Here is a 23,235-nt window from a genome sequence, read left to right on the forward strand (position 1 = left end):
TCCAGCAAAAGAACAAACCAGCCGACAGTGTATTGATTTACAGTATGAAGACGCTCCTTCCCCAGATGGAAGGCTTGAAACTTTATTTTCCTTTAATGAAAGTTCACCTTCTGTAGACTAAAGTCTTCTGGGGAGGTAGGAAGGAAGGAGAAGAATGGGAGGAATTTGTTTTCACCTACAAATTTGATTGCTTTTGGTCCTGTGGGATCAGAACACTAGGAGTGGGAGAAAGGATTAGTGAAATTAACCCTTGGGAAAGAGGATGGTAACACACAACTTCTAAATTTCAAAAAAAGGGGACTTCTTTTAAAAATAAAGAGAAGCAATCAGAATTAATTTTTAGAATATCTATTGCTTTATTATTTTTCTTACCGCTTGATATATTCATTCAAAGGTAATCGATATAGGGAGGAAAATACACTATTCATTTTATTTCTAAGAATTCCTTGGTTTTTTTTTAGTACAATACAATCATCATCCCTTAACCTTCTCCCATCACTGAACAGTTCCTTATAACCCTCAAATAAGCCACCAACACATCTAATTGATGAAATATTCCCACCTCATAGGATGGGTTCCACATCTGGAGCCCTCATCTTGCTATCAAAGAAGAGAAAGGCATAAAAAGCACCAAATTTGCCACCAAGATGGCAAAGTTGGGAAGAAGTGGCCAGGAATTGTGAATTTTTATTCTAAAGAGATTTAAGAATGAGTATCATAGGTCAACCAGTCTCAGATGGATTTCTTTTCTTTGGCTCTTTAGCCAAATTAGTCAAATTTAAGAAAAGCTGTCAAATTCTTTCATTCGAAAACATTGTGTACCAGACACCATACAAAACCAAAATGAAAAGGCTCTTGCTCTCAATTCATTCATTCATTCATTCATTCATTCATTCATGAGATCAAACAAAAATAAAATCTGAGATTGAAATAAATTCTTGATGACATAAAGTATGTATTTCTAGTTTTGAAAATTTCTATTTTGTTTTTTGCTCAAATCAACAAGCAACCATTAAAATACCTACTATGTGCAAGGCCATGTGCTTTTCGATGTGAATAAAAATCCCAGAAATCTCCATTTTCACTTCAAAAGGTAGCAGTGAGAGTTCAACTTTGGGAAAAGAGAAATTCCCCAGGGTGATTTTCTCTCCTATCCAGCTGGACAGATATCTGGTAATATGAGGCCACCAACAAACAGATTCTTAAAGGGCCAGGCTTTATTGATGAGAGCTTTGAATACTACAGAGGGGCCAATTCAGTACGATCTGAGGAATTTTTTTGATGGGGGGGGATTTGAACATGTCTCAAATACTTCTTTTTAAATGCTGAGGTTCTCAGAGCAATTTCTACTGACGTTTTAGTACAATTTGAAGTTTGGATTTGCCATAAATAAATGAGATTTATGACCTTTAAAAAATAAAGCCTATTGTACATTTAATTTAGTTTAGTTTGCTATAATGTCCCTTTAATTGAACTCTTTAACATGATAGATCACTGATATCATGGGGGGAAAGGAATAATCTTTATTAGGAACCTACTCTGTGCAGGCATTTTACAAATAGTATTAACCTTTGATGTTAAAAAATAAGAATTTTGATATTCACTTGAGTAGCTACATTATATTTTTTTCATCATTTTTCTAATTTAAATCATTAAAATGAGGTTTTGGTGCTAACATCAACACATGTTAATTTCTAAAAACAGCAATGATAATTGCAGGTTACGTGACAAATTTTGTTTCTTTTTTCTTAGCTCTTTAGTTTAATTCTTAAAAATCAGATTTATTACAGAGGCAAAGTTTAATCATAATCATATAGAAAGAGATCATCATAATAGCAATTATTCCATTTTCCCCATCATCTCTTAAGTTTAGCTCTTTTTAAAACTAGGTTTTGAAGCTAATATCAAAATAGACATTTACTAATAATAATAACAATGAGAAATTGGATATGCTTAACCAATTCATGCTGATAATGGGACAGAAAAATCTTGAGAAAAAAGGAAAACAGGACATAGAAGAGGCTTTGTGCCTCATGGCCAGAGGTTTCAAACAAACCTAAACATCAAAATATTAGAATGCCCACACAGAAGACCATTGTCACTAAAACTAATTAGTGTTCTGCTGGTTAATGCCCGAGCCTCCATGCTGTCTTGACCTTCCTGCACATTGTGTCTAAGGGGGTGTCATAAAACAGAGGGAAGCACAGCCTCCTCCCCTACATAGCCTCAGAGGTTTTCTTTATAAGTGGCTCAATTGATCATCACAATGTGGCCTGTGTGTAGGACTCCTTTAAAGATGTAGCTTATTAGATCTTGATTACAAGGAACCAGTGAATTAAAGTAATGTCCTGCTAGGGAATCGTTTCCAGGGTGGAATGATGGCTTTTTTCTCTTTCATGCCACCCTCTCTGCTTTCCATGGCATGAGTGACTTAGAAAGTTAGCTTTCTGGGGAAAGATGCAAAGTGGGCATCCTTCGTGGCAGCATCTTTGCCCCCAGGAGGCTTCAAGGGAAGATTTGGGAGTTGCCAAAATTTCCAAAGATAATAGTATCACAGGGAGGCAGTGGGAGGTAAGACTAAGGCTGCTGGGCCTGGAGTCAGATCTCTTGGTCTGTTTGTCCATTCTCTCTCTCTCTCTCTCTCTCTCTCTCTCTCTCTCTCTCTCTCTCTCTCTCTTCTGTTATCTTGTATATATCTATTTGTATGCATGCTGTAAACATGCTCCTTGATAGTCGTGTCTATTTTTGCTTTTCTTTGTATCCCCCCAGTGCTAAGCATGGTGTCTCTCACATACTAAGCACTTAATAAATGTTTGTTGACTTGACTATGATCTTATAGAAATGTCCATGATTTGCCTATTGGGCTACACTTAGGAGACTATGATTCATTATCATCTTTTGAGCTAAAGGATGACTATTTAGAATGTATAACTTAAGACTTTTTGTGGTTGGAGAAACTGAGTCAAAGAGGATTGATTGGGCTCGAAGGCAGAGATTCTTTATGGGTTTTGGGTGCTGTGCCTTTTGGACAGTCTGATAAAATCTATGGTCCTCTAACCATCTTGGTATTTTAAAATGTAAATACTAACATGCATAAAATTAAAAGGGGAAACCAATTAAACAAAAGTATATTTACCAAAATATTTTAAAAAATTCATACATCTCAGGTGAAAAAAACCTTGCTCTATGGAGATGTTCAGAATTCTGAGTTAATTAAACCCAGTAACAAAGACATGGAGTATCAATGATATTCTTATATCCAATAAAGGCTGTGCTGTTGGTGGAGAATATGGAAGCTAGAGGAATATCCAGCCTTTTACACTGGTATGCAAAACTTGTAAGGAGGAAGTTTCCTCTACCAATGTAGATCAGCAACTTTTTGCACCCAATAGCCTTGGAGAGAGCTGCCTAAACTGTATCTCTGAGAAGTTAAATCCATATACTTCATGACAAGATGGCAAAGCTGGGAAGAAGTGGTCAGGAATTATGAATTTTTATTCTAAAGAGATTTAAGAATGACTATCATAGGTCAAAATCCAGAATCCAGTTAGTCCAATCCATAGGTGATAAAAGAACCCACAGGTCAGCATTGCTGACAAATGGTTAGCCTAGATTCTGTCTAAAGATCTCCAATGAGAGGGAATCTACTGTGAATCAATCAATCAATCAAAAGGATTTATGAAGGGCCCATTCTGAACCACACAAATACTAATGCTGGAGATACAAAGAAAAGGCAAAGATACTCTCTTCCCTCAGGGAACTTGTAAACTCTTGTAAGCTATAATAGGGAGACAAGAAGTATATAAATAGGGTTATATAAGATATTTTCAGAGTAAATTGAAGATCATCTCTGAGAAGAGGGGCAAGCCACTGGGGAAACTGGGAAAGAGTGGCAGAAAGTAGCCTTTGAAGTGAATCTTGAAGGACACTGGGGTTCTAAGAGGTAGAGGTGAAGGATATGGCTATGGAATGTGGGACAGAACATCCCAGTCAGGGAGACAGCTTTTGCAAAGATTCAGAGATTGGAGATAGAATGTGATGAATGAGGAGCATCTAAGAAGGCCAGAATGAAGAGTGAATGAAGCTTTATCAAGGAAAGGTAGGTGTGAAAAAACTTTAAACTTAAACTGAGCTTAGATGTGAAAGGGGACCACTTTAGTATAATGATTAGGAAGGTGACAAATAGATCTGGGCTTTAGGAAAATCCCTTTCATAGTTCTGTAGAGGATGGACTGGAGAGGAGAGAGACTATCCAAGGTTCTGAACTTGGCTCAGTTTTCATCAATTCCATAGAACTTATTCATAAATTCATGAGTGTTAGGAACTATATATTAGACTATTTGTATCTCCTTCAGAGTTGAGAGTGGCATATTCCTTGGATGGAAGTTGAGAAGCCATGAGGGGATATTTGACTAGATATAACTAAATGGTCAAATGAAAATGCATTTATAAAATGTCTACTATATACTGTTCTAAGTATTAGAAATGCAAATACAAAAATGAGGTAATCTGTGTCCTCAAGAAACTTATATTCTAACAGGGGGAGGTAATGCATTACGTGCAGCCAGGAATGGATTGTTTTGGAAAGTTATTGAGATTAGGAAAGGAGTCATAAAAGTAGTGGATTGACACCCTTTCCAGGGGCAATGGAGGACTGGATTGGAATTTTTTGACTTGTCAAGATTCAGAATAAAAAATTTAAAGTGACAAGCCACTTTTTCCCCTCCCATAAGTTAGGTCAGATGGTGCAAAAGACAGGGATGGAGACAAGATTATGGAATAGAGAAGTATTCAACTGAACTCTCCCACCATTTCCCTCCCAACAATTTTAAATTAATACCTCAAATTAATTTCTGGGCCAACAGAGATATCAAAAGATAAGAGTGAGACCTTCTTCCAACCCAAGACAACAAATGAAGTTGGAAAGCGAGATGTGACACAAGAGTGACCCAGAGCCCACGCAAATGAAACACTCATGGTGGAACTAAATGGAAGCACCAGAAACAGCCTCAGTTTGGGGAACTCTCAAGTAAACAATGACACTACCTAGGAAACACTGATAAATTCCAAACTCCCAGAAGTAGCTCTGAAAAATAGCAGTGTGAAAAAGTCTACAGCTTGAGGTAGACCCTGCTTCATATCAAGACTAGAATCTATCATTAACAACCAAATTCCAAATCAAGAAATAGGGTAGAAAATAAACAAACAACAACAAAAAAGGGCCAGATCTTAAAAATCTACTATTGTTACAGGAAAGAGCAAGATACAAATTGAGAAGACATCCAAGTCAAAAGAGCTCTGAGTAAAGCATCAAAGAAAAAATGTATAGTACAACAAGAATTCTCAGAAGAGCTAAAAATGACTTTCAAAGTAAAATGAAAGTGGTAGAGTAAAAATTAGGCAAGGAAATGAAGATGAAGAAAATTCTGAAAAGACTTAAAATTTTGGTACCAAGACACAAAAATAACTGAAGAAAACAGCATCTTATAAAACAGAGTAGGGTATAAAAAGAGGTGAAAAAACTAAGAAAATAATTCCTTAAAAATTAAAATTGAATAATTAGAAACTAATGATTTCATGAGACATCAAGAAACAGTAAAACAAAGGCAAAAGAATGAAAAATAGAAAAATGTGAACTATCTCATTTCAAGGGAAAGCTTTTCTAGGAAAGAGGAAATGGTTGGGAGGGGCAATCCTTGAATCTCACTTCTAAATTGGTGCAAAAAAGAAATGTATATATGTATATATATATATATATATATATATATATATATGTATGTGTGTACGTGTGTGTATGTATAGGTGTATATATAACATATATTTACATATATATAAAATATATTCATATAATATGTATATATATTATATATATAATATATACACACACATTCAATAAAAAAGAAAGAGGAGAAAAGGATAAGAGAAGGGGCAATGATAAAAAGGAGGACTGATAATAAAAAATTTTCCATCCTATTTCTTGATTTGGAATTTTATGTTAATGTTGGACTCCTAGTCCTGACACGAAGCAGGGTTCGCCTCATGCTGTAGACTTTTCACACTGCTATTTTCAGAGCTTCTTCTGGGAGTTTGGAATTTATCATTGTGGTCAGAAATAAAAGACTTTTGAGGAGGAACAGGATGAAAAGAGAGAAGAAAACAGGATGGAGGGAAATGGACTCTAAGTATTAATGGGATGAACTCACTCATAAAATGGAAGCAGAGAGCATAATGAATTAGAATCCAGGATTCAGTCATGATCTCGGACAAAGCAAAAGCAAAAATAGACCTAGTTAAAAGAGATAAGCAAGGGATTGCATCTTGCTAAAAGAAACCATAAGATAATGAATACAAATATTGAAAAATATATGTACCAAATAGCACAGCATCCAGTGAATTTCAGGAAGAAATATTCATTAAAACTATATCAGTGGGAAAAGGACCTCAACTTTCTCCTCTCAGAGCTAGATAAATATAACCATAAAACAAATAAGAAAGAAATCAAAGAAATGAATAAATTCTTGGGGAAAAATTAGATATGATAACCCTCTGGAGAAAGCTGAATGAGAATAAAAAAGAGTATACATTTCTTAGCTGTATGTAGTACCTTTGCAAAAACTGACCATGTTTTAGGATATAAAAACTTCACACCCAAATGCAGAAAAACAGGAATATTAAATGCAAATTTTTCCAGACCCATTTATTCTATAGAAATACAGAGTGAAAGTTAGAGTTAATTAGAGTCAATTAAAGTTAATTAGAAAATAAACATTGTAATCCTAAAGAATGAGTGGGTCAAATAAAATAACAGAGAAGCAATCAATAATTTTATTAAAGAGAATGATAACAGTGAGGTAAAAGCCCAAAAATGTTGGGTTGGCAAAGGAGTAGTTAGAGAAAAATGAGTATCTCTAAATATATAAGTCAAAAAAAGAGAGAAATGGCAGATTGGTGAATTGAGCATACAACTAAAAATACTAGAAAAAGAACAAAATAAAAATCCCCAGGTAAATACCAAAATGGAAATCTTGAAAACCAAAAGAGAGATTCATAAAATTGAAAGTTAAAAAAACAAATATTGAACAAAGATATAAAACTAGGAGCTGGTTTTATGAAAAAGTCTTTAAAATAGATAAAACATTGGCTAATTTGATGTTTTAAAAAAATAAAGAAAACCAAATTATTAGAATCGAAAATGAAAAAGGTGAATGCACCACCAATGAAGATGAAATTAAAGCAATTATTAAAAATTATTTTTGCCCAATTATATGCTAGTAAAACTGTCAATGTAAGTAAAATGAATGTTTACAAAAATATAAACTTCCAAGACTAACAGAAGAGGAAATAATGTACTTACACAATCCTATCTCAGAAAAGAAAAGATTGAATAAGCCATAATTGAGTTCCCCAAGAAAAAAATCTCCAAGACCAGATGGATTCACAAGTGAATTCTATCAAATATGTAAGGAGCAAATTAATCCCAATACTATATAAACCATTTGAAAAAGTAAATAAGGAAGTCCTATTAAATTCTTTTTATGATATAAATAAGGTTTTGATACTTTTGATACAGGAGATCAAAAACTGAGAAAGAAAACTATAGATCAAATACCGTAATGAATATAAATCTAAAAATTTTAAATTAAATACTAGCAAGGAGATTATAGAAATATATCACAATGATTGTACACTATGACCTGGTGGGTTTGACACCGGGAAGACAGGACTGGTGCAATATTAAAAGAATTATCATCTTAACTGACTATATCAATTACAAAAAACAACAAAAATGATGTGATTATACAATAAATTCATGAAAAATTTTTTTTGACAAAGTACAACATTCATTCCTATTAAAAACACTAGAAAACACGGGGATCAATGGATCTTTCCTTAAAATGATAATTAGATTCTATCTAAAATCAAGAGCAAGTATTATCTATAATGGAAATAAACTTGAACCTTTCTCATAAGACCAGGAGTGATGCAAGGATGTCTATTATCACCACTATTATTCATTATTGTTCTAGAAACGATAACTATAGCAATAAGACAAAAAAAAGAAATTGAAGAAATAAAAATAGACAATGAGGAAACAAAACTATCACTCTTGGTTGATGATATGATGGTATATTTTACTTAGTATATAGTATATTTCCATATACTATCAACTAAGTACAGCAGCAAGAGGTAGAAAGAGAAATTCCATTTAAAATAACTGCAGACTATATAAAATACCTGGAAGTCTACCTGCCAAGACAAATCTAGAGATTATTTGAACACAATTGCAAAATATTTTTCACACAAATAAAGACAGATCTAAACAACTGGAGAAATGTTAATTGCTCATAGGTAGATTGAGCCAAAATAATAAAATGACAATTCTACCTAAGTTAATTTACTTTCTCAGTGCCATACCAATTAAACCACCAAAGAACTATTTCTCTATTTAGAAAAAATAGCAACAAAATTCATCTGGAAGATGAAAAGGTCAATAATATCAAGGGAATCAATGAAAAAAATGTCAAGAATGGTTGCCTAGCAGGTCCAGATTTCAAACTATATTACAAAGCAGTAATTATCGAAACAATATGGTATTAAGAAATAAAGTAGTGGATTAAAAGAATAGATTAGGTATACAATACACAGGTAGTAAATTACTATAATAATTTACCTATTCATATATCCAAAGATTCAAGCCTTTGGAATAAAAATGTCTGGGACAATTGGAAAGCAGATTGGCTGAAATTGAGCATAGAACATCTCATACCATAAACTGAGATAAAATCAAAATGGATAAATGATTTAGATATAAAAGATGATATAGAGGAGCATTAAAAAATATACTTGTCAGATTATGAATAAGGGGAGAGTTTGTGACCAAATAAAAGACAGAAATTCCAAGATATAAAATAGATACTTACATGTTTATATGATTTTACATTGATTACATGAAATTACACAAAGCTTTTGCACAAACAAAACTAATGCAATCAGATTTAGAAGTAAAACATAAAACCGGGAAAAAATGCAAGGAGTTGTCTTTTCTCAATTCATAGAGAACTGCATCAAATTTATAAGAAGAAGAGTCATTATCCCAGTTGATAAATAGACAAAGGATATGAACAGGTAGTTTAAAAAAAGAAATCAAAGTTATTAATAGTCATATTGTTCTAAATCATTATGGATAAGAGAAAAACAAATTAAACATTTCTTTCACACCTATCAGATCAGCTAATGTGTCAGAAAAGGAAAATGACAAATGCCAGAGGGAATGTTGAAAAATAGGGACCCTAAATATATATTGTTGGTGGCATTTTATGGTAGTTCAACCATTCTGGAGAACAATTTGGAGCTGCCCAAAGGGGTATAAAACTATGCATACCCTTTGACCCAGTAATTCCTTTGCTAGGTCTGTATCCCATGAGGTTTGTCCTTCATTTTCAAATAAGACCATGATATCATAGAGGTGATGCCATGACAAGCACATGAATTGAATTTGAGTGGGGGGGGGGGTTGTGCTAGGTCGCTAACCTCACTTTCTCCTCCAAAGTCATCTGGTCCAGTGGCCAGATATACATCAGAATGACCGGAGATGGCTCCAGATGTGGGGCAATCGGGGTGAATTGACTTGCCCAAGGTCACACAGCTAGTAAAAGTCAAGTATCTGAGGTCATATTTGAACTTTGGTCCTCCTGACTCCAAGACTAGTGTTCTGTGTCCCAGTGATATCAAAGAAAAGAGTAAAGGAATTATTTGTACAAAAATATTGATCAATATTTTTGGGACTGACACTTGATGGAATGCTAATGTACTATAAAAATGATGAATGGGCTAGTTTCAGAAAATTCTGGAAAGATTTATATGGACTGATACAAAGTTCATATAAATCTACCTAGGATTTTTTGAAAGTAGTTTGTCCACTTAGCTAGAGTTCTGTGAGCTGCAGCAACTTCGATATTTAGTGTCTACATGGGATAGGATATTGAGACACGAAGGAGAAAGGATCTGAATAACCTGTGAGTTGCTTTTCATTCAAGAGACTAGGTATCAGACAGAAATGCCTTCTTTCCATATCCTCCTCTTGTTATTAGGCAGAAGGTGTGATAAAACATTTCTTGTGATTCAAAGATACATTATTAAATTATTATTAATTTGTTTGAATTTTGAAGGTCAGATCTGCCTTAGTTATTTGTTAGTAAGGAATTACAAAAGAGAAAAGAGGTAGATATACAGATAAAAGATGTACAGATAAAAGTATTCTGCTGGAGTTGTCTAAATTTTATGATTTTATCTCAGTTGAATAACAAGAAAGAGATTCTTGATCTTTTAAAATCATTTTAAAAATACATTTCTCAAATCAGGGTAAAAATGAAATTTAAGTTTTTTTTTCCTTAAGTGGAAAAAAAAATCACCATTGCTTTCTGGAGGGGAATAGGTTGCTAAGTTGGACTGACTTCTCTACTATTCCACTGTAGACTTGTGAAGAGAAATTCTTTTGTTGGTGTGGAATCCAGATGATGAAGAGAGAGAAGGTTATACCTTGTGGAAGGAAAAGAAGACAATATTGGCAATGCCCTCATTCCAGGACAGGGGTCCAGGACAAAGAATCTGAATTCTCCTCTTCTGGGGTGGTCTACCATCTTTAAACAATCCTTCTAGATACCTGGCAAGAACAGTATCGATTTCATTATGCTTGGTAATTAGAATACAGGTAAGGGAGTGAGTTATATATGTGACAACAGGGGAGATGGTGAAAAGATGAAGGATTAGAGTGAAACATGGATGGATATAGTGAGCCACGAGAAGCACTTACCAATGGGGTGACATAACTCCCACGATGAAAGTTCTAGAACTGAAAGGAAATTAGGTTTTGATCAGGTGATTACAGAATAGGAAAGGGCAGTGAGAGAATGACTGGGGGGAGAGGGGAGCTTAGATTCCAGATGGTTCTTCTATTATTGGTTCAATGATTTACTATTTAGGTCAATCAACAAAGCCTACCAACTTTGTGTCTTGCATTATCTTAGGCACTGGATTTATAAAGACGAAGGTGAAACAGTTTTTGCCATCAAAGAGCTTATATTTAATCAGTAGAGACAACTTAAACATTAATCATGTATGTGTAGGTATATGTATGTATGGACAAATTACACAAATGCACAAACACCTTGACATACATACATGCATACACACACATATGCACACATACATATAAATATAAAGGTAATGGGAATAGGCACCAATATAGCATTTGGGAGGATCAAAAAAGGTGGTGGCATAAAAAAGGTGATCTTAAAATTACTTAATATAATAACTGGCATTATCCCCATAATATCTCTGGGAAATGGGTATTGTTATTAATCCCATTTTATAGATAAGGACCTTGAGATAGGCAGAGGTAAAATGACTTGCCCAGGGCCACACATCTAGCAAATGGCTGAGGCAGAATTTGAACTCAAGTCTCCTTGATATGGGGTCTAGAGTTCTATCAACTGTGCCACCTAGTGGTCTTTATTGTAATTGCATCCTCCTCACCATCCTCATCCTCACCCTCATGTAGTTACTTCTTTTAAGTTTCATAACTCTACTTCCATTATCTAATTTGACACAGTAGAGTTACCCGAGTTACCCTTTCCATTTATAGATAAGGAAATGGAGGCTGGGAGGAGTCCAGTGATTTGCCCATGGTCATGCAGCTCCAATGCTGGAGGTGGAACCAATCCTTGGTCTCTCCTAATTGCAAGGTTATTTCTCCTTGTGTGTCCTGACCCTGGCCCGCTTTCATCATCTGAACAATGGGATAGTCAGTATTCTCTAACTCAAAAGCTTGAAGTTGAGAATCAGATCTGTTATTGTATAGAGTAATACCTTAAATACCCCAACGTGCTATATCTGGTAGTAAGTCAAGTCACCAAACATTAATTAAGCACCTGCTGTAGACCAGGCACTTTGTAAGTGTTGGGGATACAAAGAAAGGTCCCCAACACAGTCTCTGCCATCAAGAAGAGTCCCATCTAATGGAAGAGCTCAAGCTCCTCTGGAAGGGCCACAAAATAAGCACATAATAGAATAATGCTGTCATGTAGCATTCACTGACCTCTAAATGGAAGGGCCCCCCAAGCGGCCCATGATTGCTGTCCCATCAGCTGTTCCAAGGACTCATTTTCATCAGGGAAACTCTGGTACCACCTTATTGATCGTTTCATTCCATCCTGAGCTTTCCTTAATCAGAATTAACCTCCCAGGCCAGCAAGTTGTATAGTGACCTAAACAGAAGAGCATATCTTCCATTTTTTCAAACGTAGCGGTTAGAAATGAAGCGCTTGTTCATTTAGAAAGAGAGACCGCAAGCCAGGCCAAGTCCTTTTTTGTTGTCTGGAGAGTTATAACAATTCTCTCCTGGCAGTTAGCTTTAAGATCATTAAATGGGCCTCATTTGCAATATATTTGCAGAAGATTACCGCCCATCTAAATTGACCCTGAAGGAAGACTTATTTCATTAATGGGCTGTCCTGGGCTAATGCATAAAGCTAGAAAAATATATCTATTAAATTCTTAATGTGTAAATGATGTTTCTGGCTTTCTTCTTAATTACAAAGCAAAATGAGCCTGAAGTGTGCTCTGTCTGGGAAAAAATGATCGATTTCATCCATCTTTTAGGCAAGAACTTTTTTTTTTGGTTAATTCCCAAGTGCCAGACAGAAAAGGATAAGTAAATGCCAGCCTTATCAGTGCCAATAGAAATGTGGCTAATAGAGAGACAGGTGGTGGACTACAGGTACTGAATGATGACTATATTGTCAGTCAGAGTCAATGTATTCGTTTATTTTGCTTAATTCACTGCACTCTTTTGCTAAAAATGGAAAATTCTCTTGGGGGGAGGGAGAGGAACATTGTTGGAAAATGAAAGTGATTTCTTAAAAAATCAATTCGACATTTTCAAATGTGTAAGCTTTGTACTTCAACTGAGTTTTCCCCTCTAGATTACAATAAATATAATTTGAATTTGCTTTACATCTTTGGATGTAAAGTGTGACTCTTAGCACATCGCTTCCCAGATGAAGAGGCTTGAAAGGCTCCCTAGGGCCTATAGGACAAAACAAACCTCTTTGTTCTGCCCACTTTCTGCTTCCAACAGGGTCCCCACTACTATTTTTTATTCAAACAAAGACTCCTGTTTACATTTCCCCCATGTGGCATTCCATCTCTCACCTCCAATTTTCCCTACTGGAAGGTTCTCCCTCTTCATCTCTTGCATGCTTTCTCCCCCATTAGACTCCAAGTTCTTTGAAGGTTCAAATCCAGTCTCAGATACTTACTAGCTGAGGGAACTGCCTGCCTCAGTTTCCCCATCTGTAAAATGGGAATAGCAATAGCTTCCACCTTCCAGATGCCATGAAGATAAAATTAGCTCTTTGGAATCTTAAAGGACTCAACAAATGCTAGGTATTTTAATATAATTTCCTCCAAGATAAATATTCTACTCCTAAACTATTTCTATTTATTTAACATTTACATATTTGTGAGTAGCCTCTTGGTAGAAGCTAAGCCTCTAGTCTAAAGTGCCTGGACTGTCTTTTTGTCTTCATTCTCCTTTCTCTTGCCATAGAAGACAATCTGATACAGCGAAGAGTGAGCCAGCCTCTGCATCAGGAAGACCCAAGTTTGAGTCCTCCAACTAACATATATGACTACATGACTGGAAAAGTTGCTTAACTTCATAGAGTCCTGGTAACTTTTGTAAAGAGTTTCTGGATAAGGAATGCTTTTCACTGATGCAGCTTTTTGTTGAAATGCTTAACCTGAAAGGTTAAGGGTCACATAGTCAGTAGGTGTCCAGGGTCCTGGCTCTTTCTTACCCCAAGGCCAGTCTTCTCTCCACTAAGCCATCCTGCCTCTCTCCAGAAGGCAGCTCTCCAAATCCTTAGGTTGGAGAGGAGGAGCCAACTTATATTGGAAGTGGGTTTTTTCCTTACTAAGTGTTCTCCAAAATAGATCCCATCAAAAAGAAAAAAACTCCCCAGCACCCAGCAGAGTGCCAGGCCCCTGGGAAGTATTTAAGGTGTTTATTTAATGCTTGATGAATTGAACCTAATTGGATCTTCCCTGACCGATTCCAAAGCTGTTGCCTTTTTCTGGAAGGATTCCTCAGCTGGCTTCCTACACCTCTGTGAAAAAGCAAATATGGCTGAGCACAGATCTGAAGATGAATGATGCTGTGGCATTGCTGGATGATAGGATATAAGCTGAACATGAACACAGTCTATAGAAAGAGATTTACTGTACATATATATTTCCAGTGTATGCGCTGAACCACCTAACTATGCAACGACTAAAATCATAATATAATATAATGATAACTAAAGGGACCCGAGAGCAGCCCCATTTATCTATTTTAGGATGGCTTTTTAGTGGCAGAGGAAATATAGAAGGAGCGGAGAGGCTTCTTCCTCAAGGAGGGGAGAGGGGGTACATTTTCTTTGGGGATTTAAATGGTTAATGTCAATCAGTGGGTAAGTGTTTATTAAGTTCTTGCTAATAAAATGAAAAGACTATCCTCAGGTAGTTTGTATTTAATTAGATAGCTATTACTAATACATATTCCCCTTAGACAAAAAAATTACTCTTACTAATATCTATTCTCCTTAGACAAAAATTTGCTATTACTAATACCCATTCCCCTTAGACAAAAAATGACTATTACTAATATCTGTTCTCCTTAGACAAAATTTACTATTTCTAATACCTATTCCCCTTAGACAAAAAATTACTATTACTAATATCTATTCTATTAATAATATCTATTCTCCTTAGACAAAAATTACGATTACTAATATCTATTCTATTAGTAATATCTATCCTCTTTAGACAAAAATTACAATTACTAATATCTCTATTCCCTTATACAAAAATTTACTATTACTAATATCTATTCTCCTTAGACAAAAATTTGCTATTACTAATACCCATTCCCCTTAGACAAAAATTGCTATTCCTAATATCTATTCTCTTAGTAATATCTATTCTCCTCAGACAAAATTGACTATTACTAGTACTTATTCTCCTTATACACAAAAAATTACTATTAATAATATCAATTTTCCCCTGGACAAAATTACTTTTAGCAATATCTATTCTATTATTACTGTATATTCTTCTTAGATAAATATTTATTACTAATATTTATTCTATTACTAATGTCTATTCTCCTTAGACCAAAAAATAATAGTAGTATTTATGTAGAACTTTGAGATTGTCCAAGCAGTTTACCAATTTTCTCCCATTTCGGGGAGCTCTGGAAACTGAGGCAGACAAATTAAGCAACATACTCAGAAGCTCCCATCTCGTCAGGGTCTGAGGCTGGATTTGACCTCAGATCTTTGTAACTCTAAGCCCAGCACTTCCTACATGGCACCATCTATTTGACTCAAAAATGTCTTTAAGAAAATTAAAACTCTTATCTTCTGATTGATCTAATTCCAGCAATTCAGAGTTGGAAAGGCTTCCTTGTGTGAGCCTCTGATTCAATCTATCCTTATGAAAACCCCATTTGCAACAGACCCTAAAATAGTTTACTGGTCCCCCCCTCCAGCTGCTGTCTTTCTAGCAAAGATTATCCAATCTGTATTTCACTTATGCTTATTCTCTTCCATGTTGGTGAAATCATTGAAGGCAGAAACTGTTCCCATTTTTTCCTTTGAATTCCCCATACCTTTCAGAGGTCATAGCTTAATAAATGTGCTTAATGAAAAAGGTACTTAATAAAATGGTTGCAGACCTTGGGTAAGTAATTTAACCTTTCTGGACTTCAGATTCTTCATTTGGAAAATGAGGGGTTGTTGGGAGATGATCTCTAAGGTCTTGTCCCATTATAGATTTCTAATCCAAGGATTTGATGAATTTGGCCTAATCTGAGACTCTTTGCCACCTTTGTTGCCTATCTTGGGCACTCTCTGGCCTTCTTTGACAGTGGTTCCCAGAACTCAAACCCCAACGCTCTATTTAGAATGGAAACCAAACAAAATATATTCCCCTTGACAACTTTCAGGTACTCCAAAGCAGTGGACATGTATGAATCTGATGGATATCTGTAGACTTGTTTTCTATACTTCAAAGATGGAATATTTTATCATCATGGACCGAATCTCCAGGGATGCAGATGGTACCAATTAATTAAAGAGTTCCCTAAAGTTGCTGGGACTGAGAAGATGGTATTAGATCCACCTCAGTCTCTCTCCACTTAGCTAAGTTGGTCCTTGGATGGTAATTTCTGGAAATTTGCACCAGATATTGTGTGAGGTTCTGAGGTTAAGCTAGACCTGTAGTGTCATAGTTATAGGGAATTCCCAGGCAAGGAAATTCCCTCCATTAGTGCATGTTGACACCTTCTCTGTTGCCTATGGTATGAGGTGGTTAAGTGACTTGACCAGAGTCACACAGCCAGGCTGTTTCAGAGGCAGGTCTTGAACCCAAACCTTGCAGACTTCTAGACTGACCTTCTACCTACTATACAATCTTAGTACTGAAGATATAAAGATAAAGCATGAAAATGTTCCTGCTTTCATAGAGCTTACATTCAATGCAAAGGAGGAGAGTATATCTAAACAAGAAAACAAAATGTATACAAGATAAATACAGGGTGGGGGATGGAAAGATCAGAAAGAGCATTCTCTTTAGGTGACCTTGAGATTGACTCTGAAGGAAGTACAGGACCCCAAGAGGTACAAGTGAAAAGGGAGAACCTTCCAGGCTTGGGAGGGAGATGGAATGTCTCATTTGGAACAGCAAGGAACCTAGTTTGGAGGCAAATATGCATTTCCATATGGAGAGATAAACTGGAGTCAGACTATGAGAGGCTTTATATGTTAGAAAGAGAAACTGTATCTTATACTAGAGGTCATTGGGAACCACTGAAGCTTCTTCAGAAAGGCAATGCTTAAATATATGCTATAGGAATTTAATTCTTTCCATGAAATAGTTATCAAGTGATTCTATAGTCTTTGTTGGAAGATCACCATTGAGGGTCAACCCATCAGGAAGGAAATAATATTTCATTTGATCCTCATAACAATCCAGGGAGTTAGGCATACTTTTATTCCTATTTTACAGTTGAGGAAATTGAGGCACACAGAGGTAAAGTTAGGAATTATCTAGGCTAGATTTGAACTTAGGTCTTCCTAACTCTAGGGCCAGCTTACTGTCTATTGGAGCGCCATTGTTTCCCAAGTCAATCCTTTTCATTTTGGTATGGCTTTCATTTACTTAGGGTTACACAAGATTCTTAAATGCAAAAGCCAGCTTTCCAATCCAAGTGTTTCGTGACTCTGGACAGAATCCTCTTTCCGGTACACCACTCTATGCTGGATGAACATTTTGTCCCCAGGGTCACTCATCTTTTCTATCATATGCTGTCTCTATACTAGAACATTGCCAGAGCTGTCAAGTGAATAAACATCTATTAAACCAATGCAAGATGCCCAACAGTCATGTAAAAACCTAGAAATTTTTTTGGGGGGGAATACCCAAAATAATTTCAGGATACTTTTCTCCTCACAATGGGGGTTAAAGATTTTTAGCATCATGAAATTAATGAATTTTCAAAATTTGAGAGACAGATGAAATTCTTACCAAAAAAGAGTATATTCATCATATTTCAGATTTGGTATTGCTTATTTTTCACTCACTCCCAATTATTTTAAAAACAACTATATATGAGAACAGTTTTTGTAAAACCATCTCTGATATCTGATCATGGAAATTTCTCTATGGCAAAGTCAAAGTATTGCTGTCTAATTCAACAATGCAAGAACAAGACATATGGCTGCCATTTTCATAAGAAAAGGAAGAAACAGATCTTGAGGCAAAGGGGAAAGAGAAGTTGAGATTCATAAAATATCAGAAGCAGAAAGAACTCCTTGCGGATTCAAAAGCTGATATTTTCTGTATTCACCATTCTAAAAAGTGTATCATATTTTCACAAATACTTCCATCTAAAATCATTTGTTTTTGTGAATTCAGGTGTATTTCTACCCACAAATACAGAAGGAAGCAGAAAAAAACAAAGAAAACGTTGTCTGTCAATTCATATTACGACAGATCTCTTTAATCAGAGATCCCTCAGCAGTGATATTAAATAATTATATTTGATTGAGGAAAAAGTTAAAACAACAAGGACACAGGGAAGGAGGAGGAGGAGTAGAAGTAATACTAGAAGCTTCATCTCTGAATTTCTTTTTATTTTTTCTCCAGGATCATAAGAGTTCAGAGTTAGAAGGAAGAACAGGATCTGGACAGGTAACAGCCCTGCAACATCTCTGATAATGAGTTGTTATTCCCGCTTCATGTGAAAAGTTGGGGAACTCACTATGCCTCCAAAAGAAGATCCCATTCTACTTGGGGATTGCTCAAAGAGTTGGAAATTTTCCCCCTTTAACATGAAGTCTGCTTCTCCCTGCCCTGGAGAAGCAAGAAGGAAAATAGAGAATATGGGGTGGTGGCAAGGTGGTTGGCCACTAGATGGCCTGGAAATGAGGTGAAGCATGGCTGAAATCAGCCTAACCTGATGCATAGGCCGATTGGAGTACTTACCAATGAGGAGCTAGGGCCAATATGCCAGGGATGGAAGGATTTAATCTGCTAGGCAGGGCTTGGTCTTCAGTTATGAGGGGAAGTAGATGATCTCGACAGGAACTCTGGAATTCCAAATTTTTCTCAGACAAACTCTTATCTACCTATGTTCCTCAGCTTATATATTTGAAGGTAAATTTTTGAACCTATTTGGGAATTTTCATTTTTTTCAATTTCAGTTCATCTTTGATATTGGGATCCCTTTGGATCTTGACTTTGTGTCATCTGCACACCTAATAAACTTACCAATAAAAATACTCAACGGAGAAAAAGTGGAGTGCTCTCACAGACTCTCTCCGGATCTTGATCCATTTATGCCCTTTTGTAATCATTTAATGCGTCCCATGCTCACTTAAATGTATTATTATCTAGACTACATCTCTCCAACTTTTCCCATAACCATATGCGATACTGTCAAATACTTAACTGAAATTCGAGTATATTTTATCCATGACAATGCCTTATTCTATTGTTCGATTTGAAAAAAGGAAAAAAGGTTAGTTTTGTGTCACCTGGATGAGGTTCTGTTTGCTTATTGTAATCACTGCTTCTTTTTCTAAATGTCCTCACAGCATCCCTTTAATATGTTTTAGAACTTTACTAGACTCATTATAGATTCTATCTCTCCTTTTTTTATCTCAGTTTTTTCCCTCCAAAGTAAATGAGTACTTTCTTTAACCTACTTTAATCCATATGTATAAGGCACAGCATTAGAAAAATGTAATAATTTTTGTTTCTTTTAATATCAGGATAATGGTTCTGCCTAGGATTCATAATTTTTACCTGTTTCTCATAAATGGAACTATATAAAAGATATATATGGTTAAAAAAATAATGGTTTTGCCAGGAGGGATGGGAATTCGGGGAAGCCTGGAGGGATTTGCATGAACTGATGCTGAGTGAGATGAGCAGAACCAGAAAAACACTATACACCCTAAAATGGGGGTGATGTTCAACCTTGATGGACTTGCTCGTCCCAATGCAACAACCAGGGACAATTTTGGTCTGTTTGCAGTGGAGAATACCATCTGTATCCAGAGAAAGAACCATGGAGTTTGAACAAAGTTCAAGAACTGAAATTGAAAAAAATGAAATTCTTCTGCCAAAACTTCCCAGTCACAAGACCGTGGACAAGTCACCTTATTTTTCTGTGTCTCAGTTTCCTCATTTATAAAACGTGCTATAATAATATACATAGTATTTATCTTCAGAATTTTATGATTAAATGACATAATGTTTGTAAGGAATGGAGAAATAAATATAGGTCTAGATGTCAGTTATCATCATTATCATCATCACTAAAATGTAAATTGTCTCTAGCTATATTTTTTCAGAAAAAAGAAAATATCCAAAATTAACTTTTGAACTCTACTTCTTGCTTTCTAAGGAGAAGATATTGGGGCAGAAGCAACTAGAGGAGGAGAAAGAATTGAGTTAAATCAGAAGCAAGTTGTGAAGATGATTTGGAAAATTGGGGAATTGTGAAGAAACCCAAAGACTATTTGGGAGAGCTTGAAGAAAAGGTGAACGAATGACAATGGCCCAAGTTGAAGGAGCGGAATTTAATATGAAAGAGGAAAAGGACCAAGAGGTACAAGAAGAAAGAAGAAAAGGTCTCAGATAGTTGGTAAGTAGTTGACAAAGCAAAGCAAATAAGAAAAAGTAAGCCAAATAAGATAAGAATTTAGAGTGAAAAGAGAAAGCTGACAAGATAAGAAGACCTGATAAAAGGATAGAAAGACATTATTTTTGAAGCTAAAGAGGTGAGTTATAATCATTCACAAGCAGTTTGAAAGACAAGGATTAAGGCTCTAATGACCAGTAAGAATGGAGAGTTGGATTTACTTTATGAAGTCACATAGAGAGTAATGATTATATTTCCACAATGGCCATTTATGGCATTGGTGTTTCAACCTTTTTCACTATTCTGGGCTGCATTGCCCCCCCCTGCCCCCCAAAGTTTGTGAAGGACAGTATATAGAATTCATGTTTAGTTAAATATTAACTAAACTAATAATAAATAAGTAAATAATACATTTAAATATGAAATAAATAAAATAAATGAATAATAAGCAAACAAAATATTTATTTAAATATTAAATTCCACATGTGATCCTTGATAAGTTTTTTGGTTGGGCAAAAGATTGGATATCCCTTATTTATGGTTAAATGCAGTCAGATCTCCCTTTTAGAAGAAAGAATCAACCTGCTCTAGGAAAGTTCTCCAACCAATTTCACATTCCAGCTTATTGGGAGCAATTAATGAATAAAACAAAAAAGTAAACAAGGGCTCAGTGTGCCCCCCAAAGGTAGAAGAAAGACATAAAGTGCATAGGGGGAAATCCTCTGGAAGGAGGGGGAAGAGAGGAAGAATGATGCGCAAAGAAAGAACAGAAGACAGATTATGAGAACAAAGCACCAACCTCTTGGAGCTGTGGGAATCAAGTCCAATAATATGTAGAAAGTACATTGTGAATGGTAAAATACAAAAGAAATGTGTACTTGATTTTATTGTTTCGGGATTGTTTTATTTTTTCAGGACACTCTAAGAAAGACCTATAGCTTTTAATTGAAAAAATGAATTCTCCTTTTATTAGGTAGATACCCACTACTGTCAGGTGACAATTCATGGGATCATATATCTCCAATTGGAAAGAATTTTAATTGCCATATAACCCAGCCTTCTCATTTTTGAGAAGTTAAGTGATGTTCCTGACTGCAGGGCTATTGTGGAGATCAAATGAAAAACACATTCTAGGTCCTTTACAAAAATTAAAATACCATGTAAATTCTGGCTGTTGTTATCATCCATTACCACCACCACCAGCAGCAGCATCACATCAAAGACTTATAGCTCCAAGGGACTCTAAAGATCATCTAATTCATTGGGTTCCTTTTTACAAACTGAGAAACTGAAGTGAAGCAAGATCATGAGCAAAGGATATAAAAAGCATGACTTTAGAAATGGATAAGACCTCAGAGGCCCTGTAGTTTAATTCCTTCATTTTACAGATAGGGAGATTGAGGTTCAGGGAGGTTAAATGACTTCTACAAGGTCACCCTGGTGGTAGCAACAAGAATGGGATTTTTAACTCAATTTCTCTGACTCCTGAGACTGTACATTTTTCATTCTCTCTCTCTCTCTCTCTCTCTCTCTCTCTCTCTCTCTCTCTCTCACACACACACACACACACACACACACACACACACACACAGTAAAGACAAGAGCAAATAAAAGAAAAATAGTGGTAGTTAGTGACTCCCCGCTGAAGGACCCTGAGGTAGAAATTATATAGATAACAACAGAGAGAAGTCTACTCTCTTCCTAGGTCCAGTGTGTAAGATATAATATAGAACCTCTCAAAGACTTGTCAGAACTGATGAAGACTTATGCCCTTCTGGTGATTCACACGAGCACAAATGGTGTCGCCAGAAGGAAATTATCAAACGTTGCCTTGAGTTTACATAGTCATGAACAAGAAACTGAAGACTCTTTATGATCACCAGTAGGATTTCAAATCACAGCTTCCCTAACCCCAGTGTCAAAAAAAATATGCTCTCTTGTCTACCCCACACTGACTCTCAGACTTCAAGTCATCAGCAGATTGAATCAGCCCCTTCTCCATTCTATCATCTGAGTCATCAGGTAAACCATTAGCCACTCTTGCTCTCAGATCAGCCTTCCTAGGTTCCATTTGATATGATCCCTCAGGCTGACACTGATCCATTGACAATTACTCTTTAAATCCAGGCTCCCCATCATTTATCCACCAAACTAATGTGGTGGGATCTTTAGGGCATTTTCTGAATTTCTGGATGGCATTGTCATATGGTACAAAATTAAAAGAAACCTCACAAAGTCAAGATTTATACAACCTTGGCTTCTTCCAATATCTGAGATTTCTCCCTGCCATACAAGGAGATTGGATTGGTCTGGAAGAGTTTTTTCAAGCCACAGGGCCCATAATTATCTAGAATTAATATATAAATTGTGATCATTCTTTTGTAGCATTTTGCAGAATGCCAGAATTCCAGAAAGAATAGACTGAAATAACCAGGTGATCCAACCTTCGTGTGACCAAGACTCCCTTCTACCAGCCAACAAAGAAATGTTTATCTGTTAGCTTGAGGACATTCCATGAGGTGAAAACTATTGCCTTCCAACATAATCCATTCCTTTTTGGATTTGCTCTCATTGTTAGAAAGATTCTCTCTAACACCAACACTAAGTTTACATTTTTACAACTTCCACACATTGAGGACAATTACACTTTCTGGAGATGAGTAAAACACGTCTTTCTTCCACAGGACAGGCCCTCAGAAATTTAAAAATATCTATCATATTTCTCCTGATCTTGCTCTTCTCCATGGTAATCCTTTCTTCCCTCATGTAATCCTCATATAACATGAATTTAAGCATCTTCAACATCTCAGTCATCCACTTCTGAATGTATTCCACCTTGCCAATTCCATTCCTAATGTGTGGCATTTAGAATGGACCCTAATAGTCTATATTTGGTCCAAACAAATCAGAATACAGAATGACTGGTATATATTTCCACATACTATGTCTCCTTGTATGCAATCTAAAATTCCAGAATTTTTTTG

General features: G+C 35.8%; 1 long non-coding RNA gene across 1 annotated transcript in view; it reads left to right on the forward strand.

Moving 5' to 3' along the window:
- The window catches only part of LOC141510929 (uncharacterized), a 76,187-nt gene that overhangs the window by 44,093 nt on the left and 8,859 nt on the right, over positions 1 to 23,235 (forward strand). Inside the window, exons 2-4 of the long non-coding RNA XR_012475194.1 lie at positions 10,476 to 10,711; positions 18,250 to 18,294; positions 20,015 to 20,254. This is a non-coding gene — a long non-coding RNA (uncharacterized LOC141510929). The remainder of the gene's footprint in view (positions 1 to 10,475; positions 10,712 to 18,249; positions 18,295 to 20,014; positions 20,255 to 23,235) is intronic.

The sequence above is a fragment of the Macrotis lagotis genome, chromosome 2 (assembly GCF_037893015.1).
Source record: "Macrotis lagotis isolate mMagLag1 chromosome 2, bilby.v1.9.chrom.fasta, whole genome shotgun sequence".
In the NCBI taxonomy this organism is placed as follows: domain Eukaryota; kingdom Metazoa; phylum Chordata; class Mammalia; order Peramelemorphia; family Peramelidae; genus Macrotis; species Macrotis lagotis.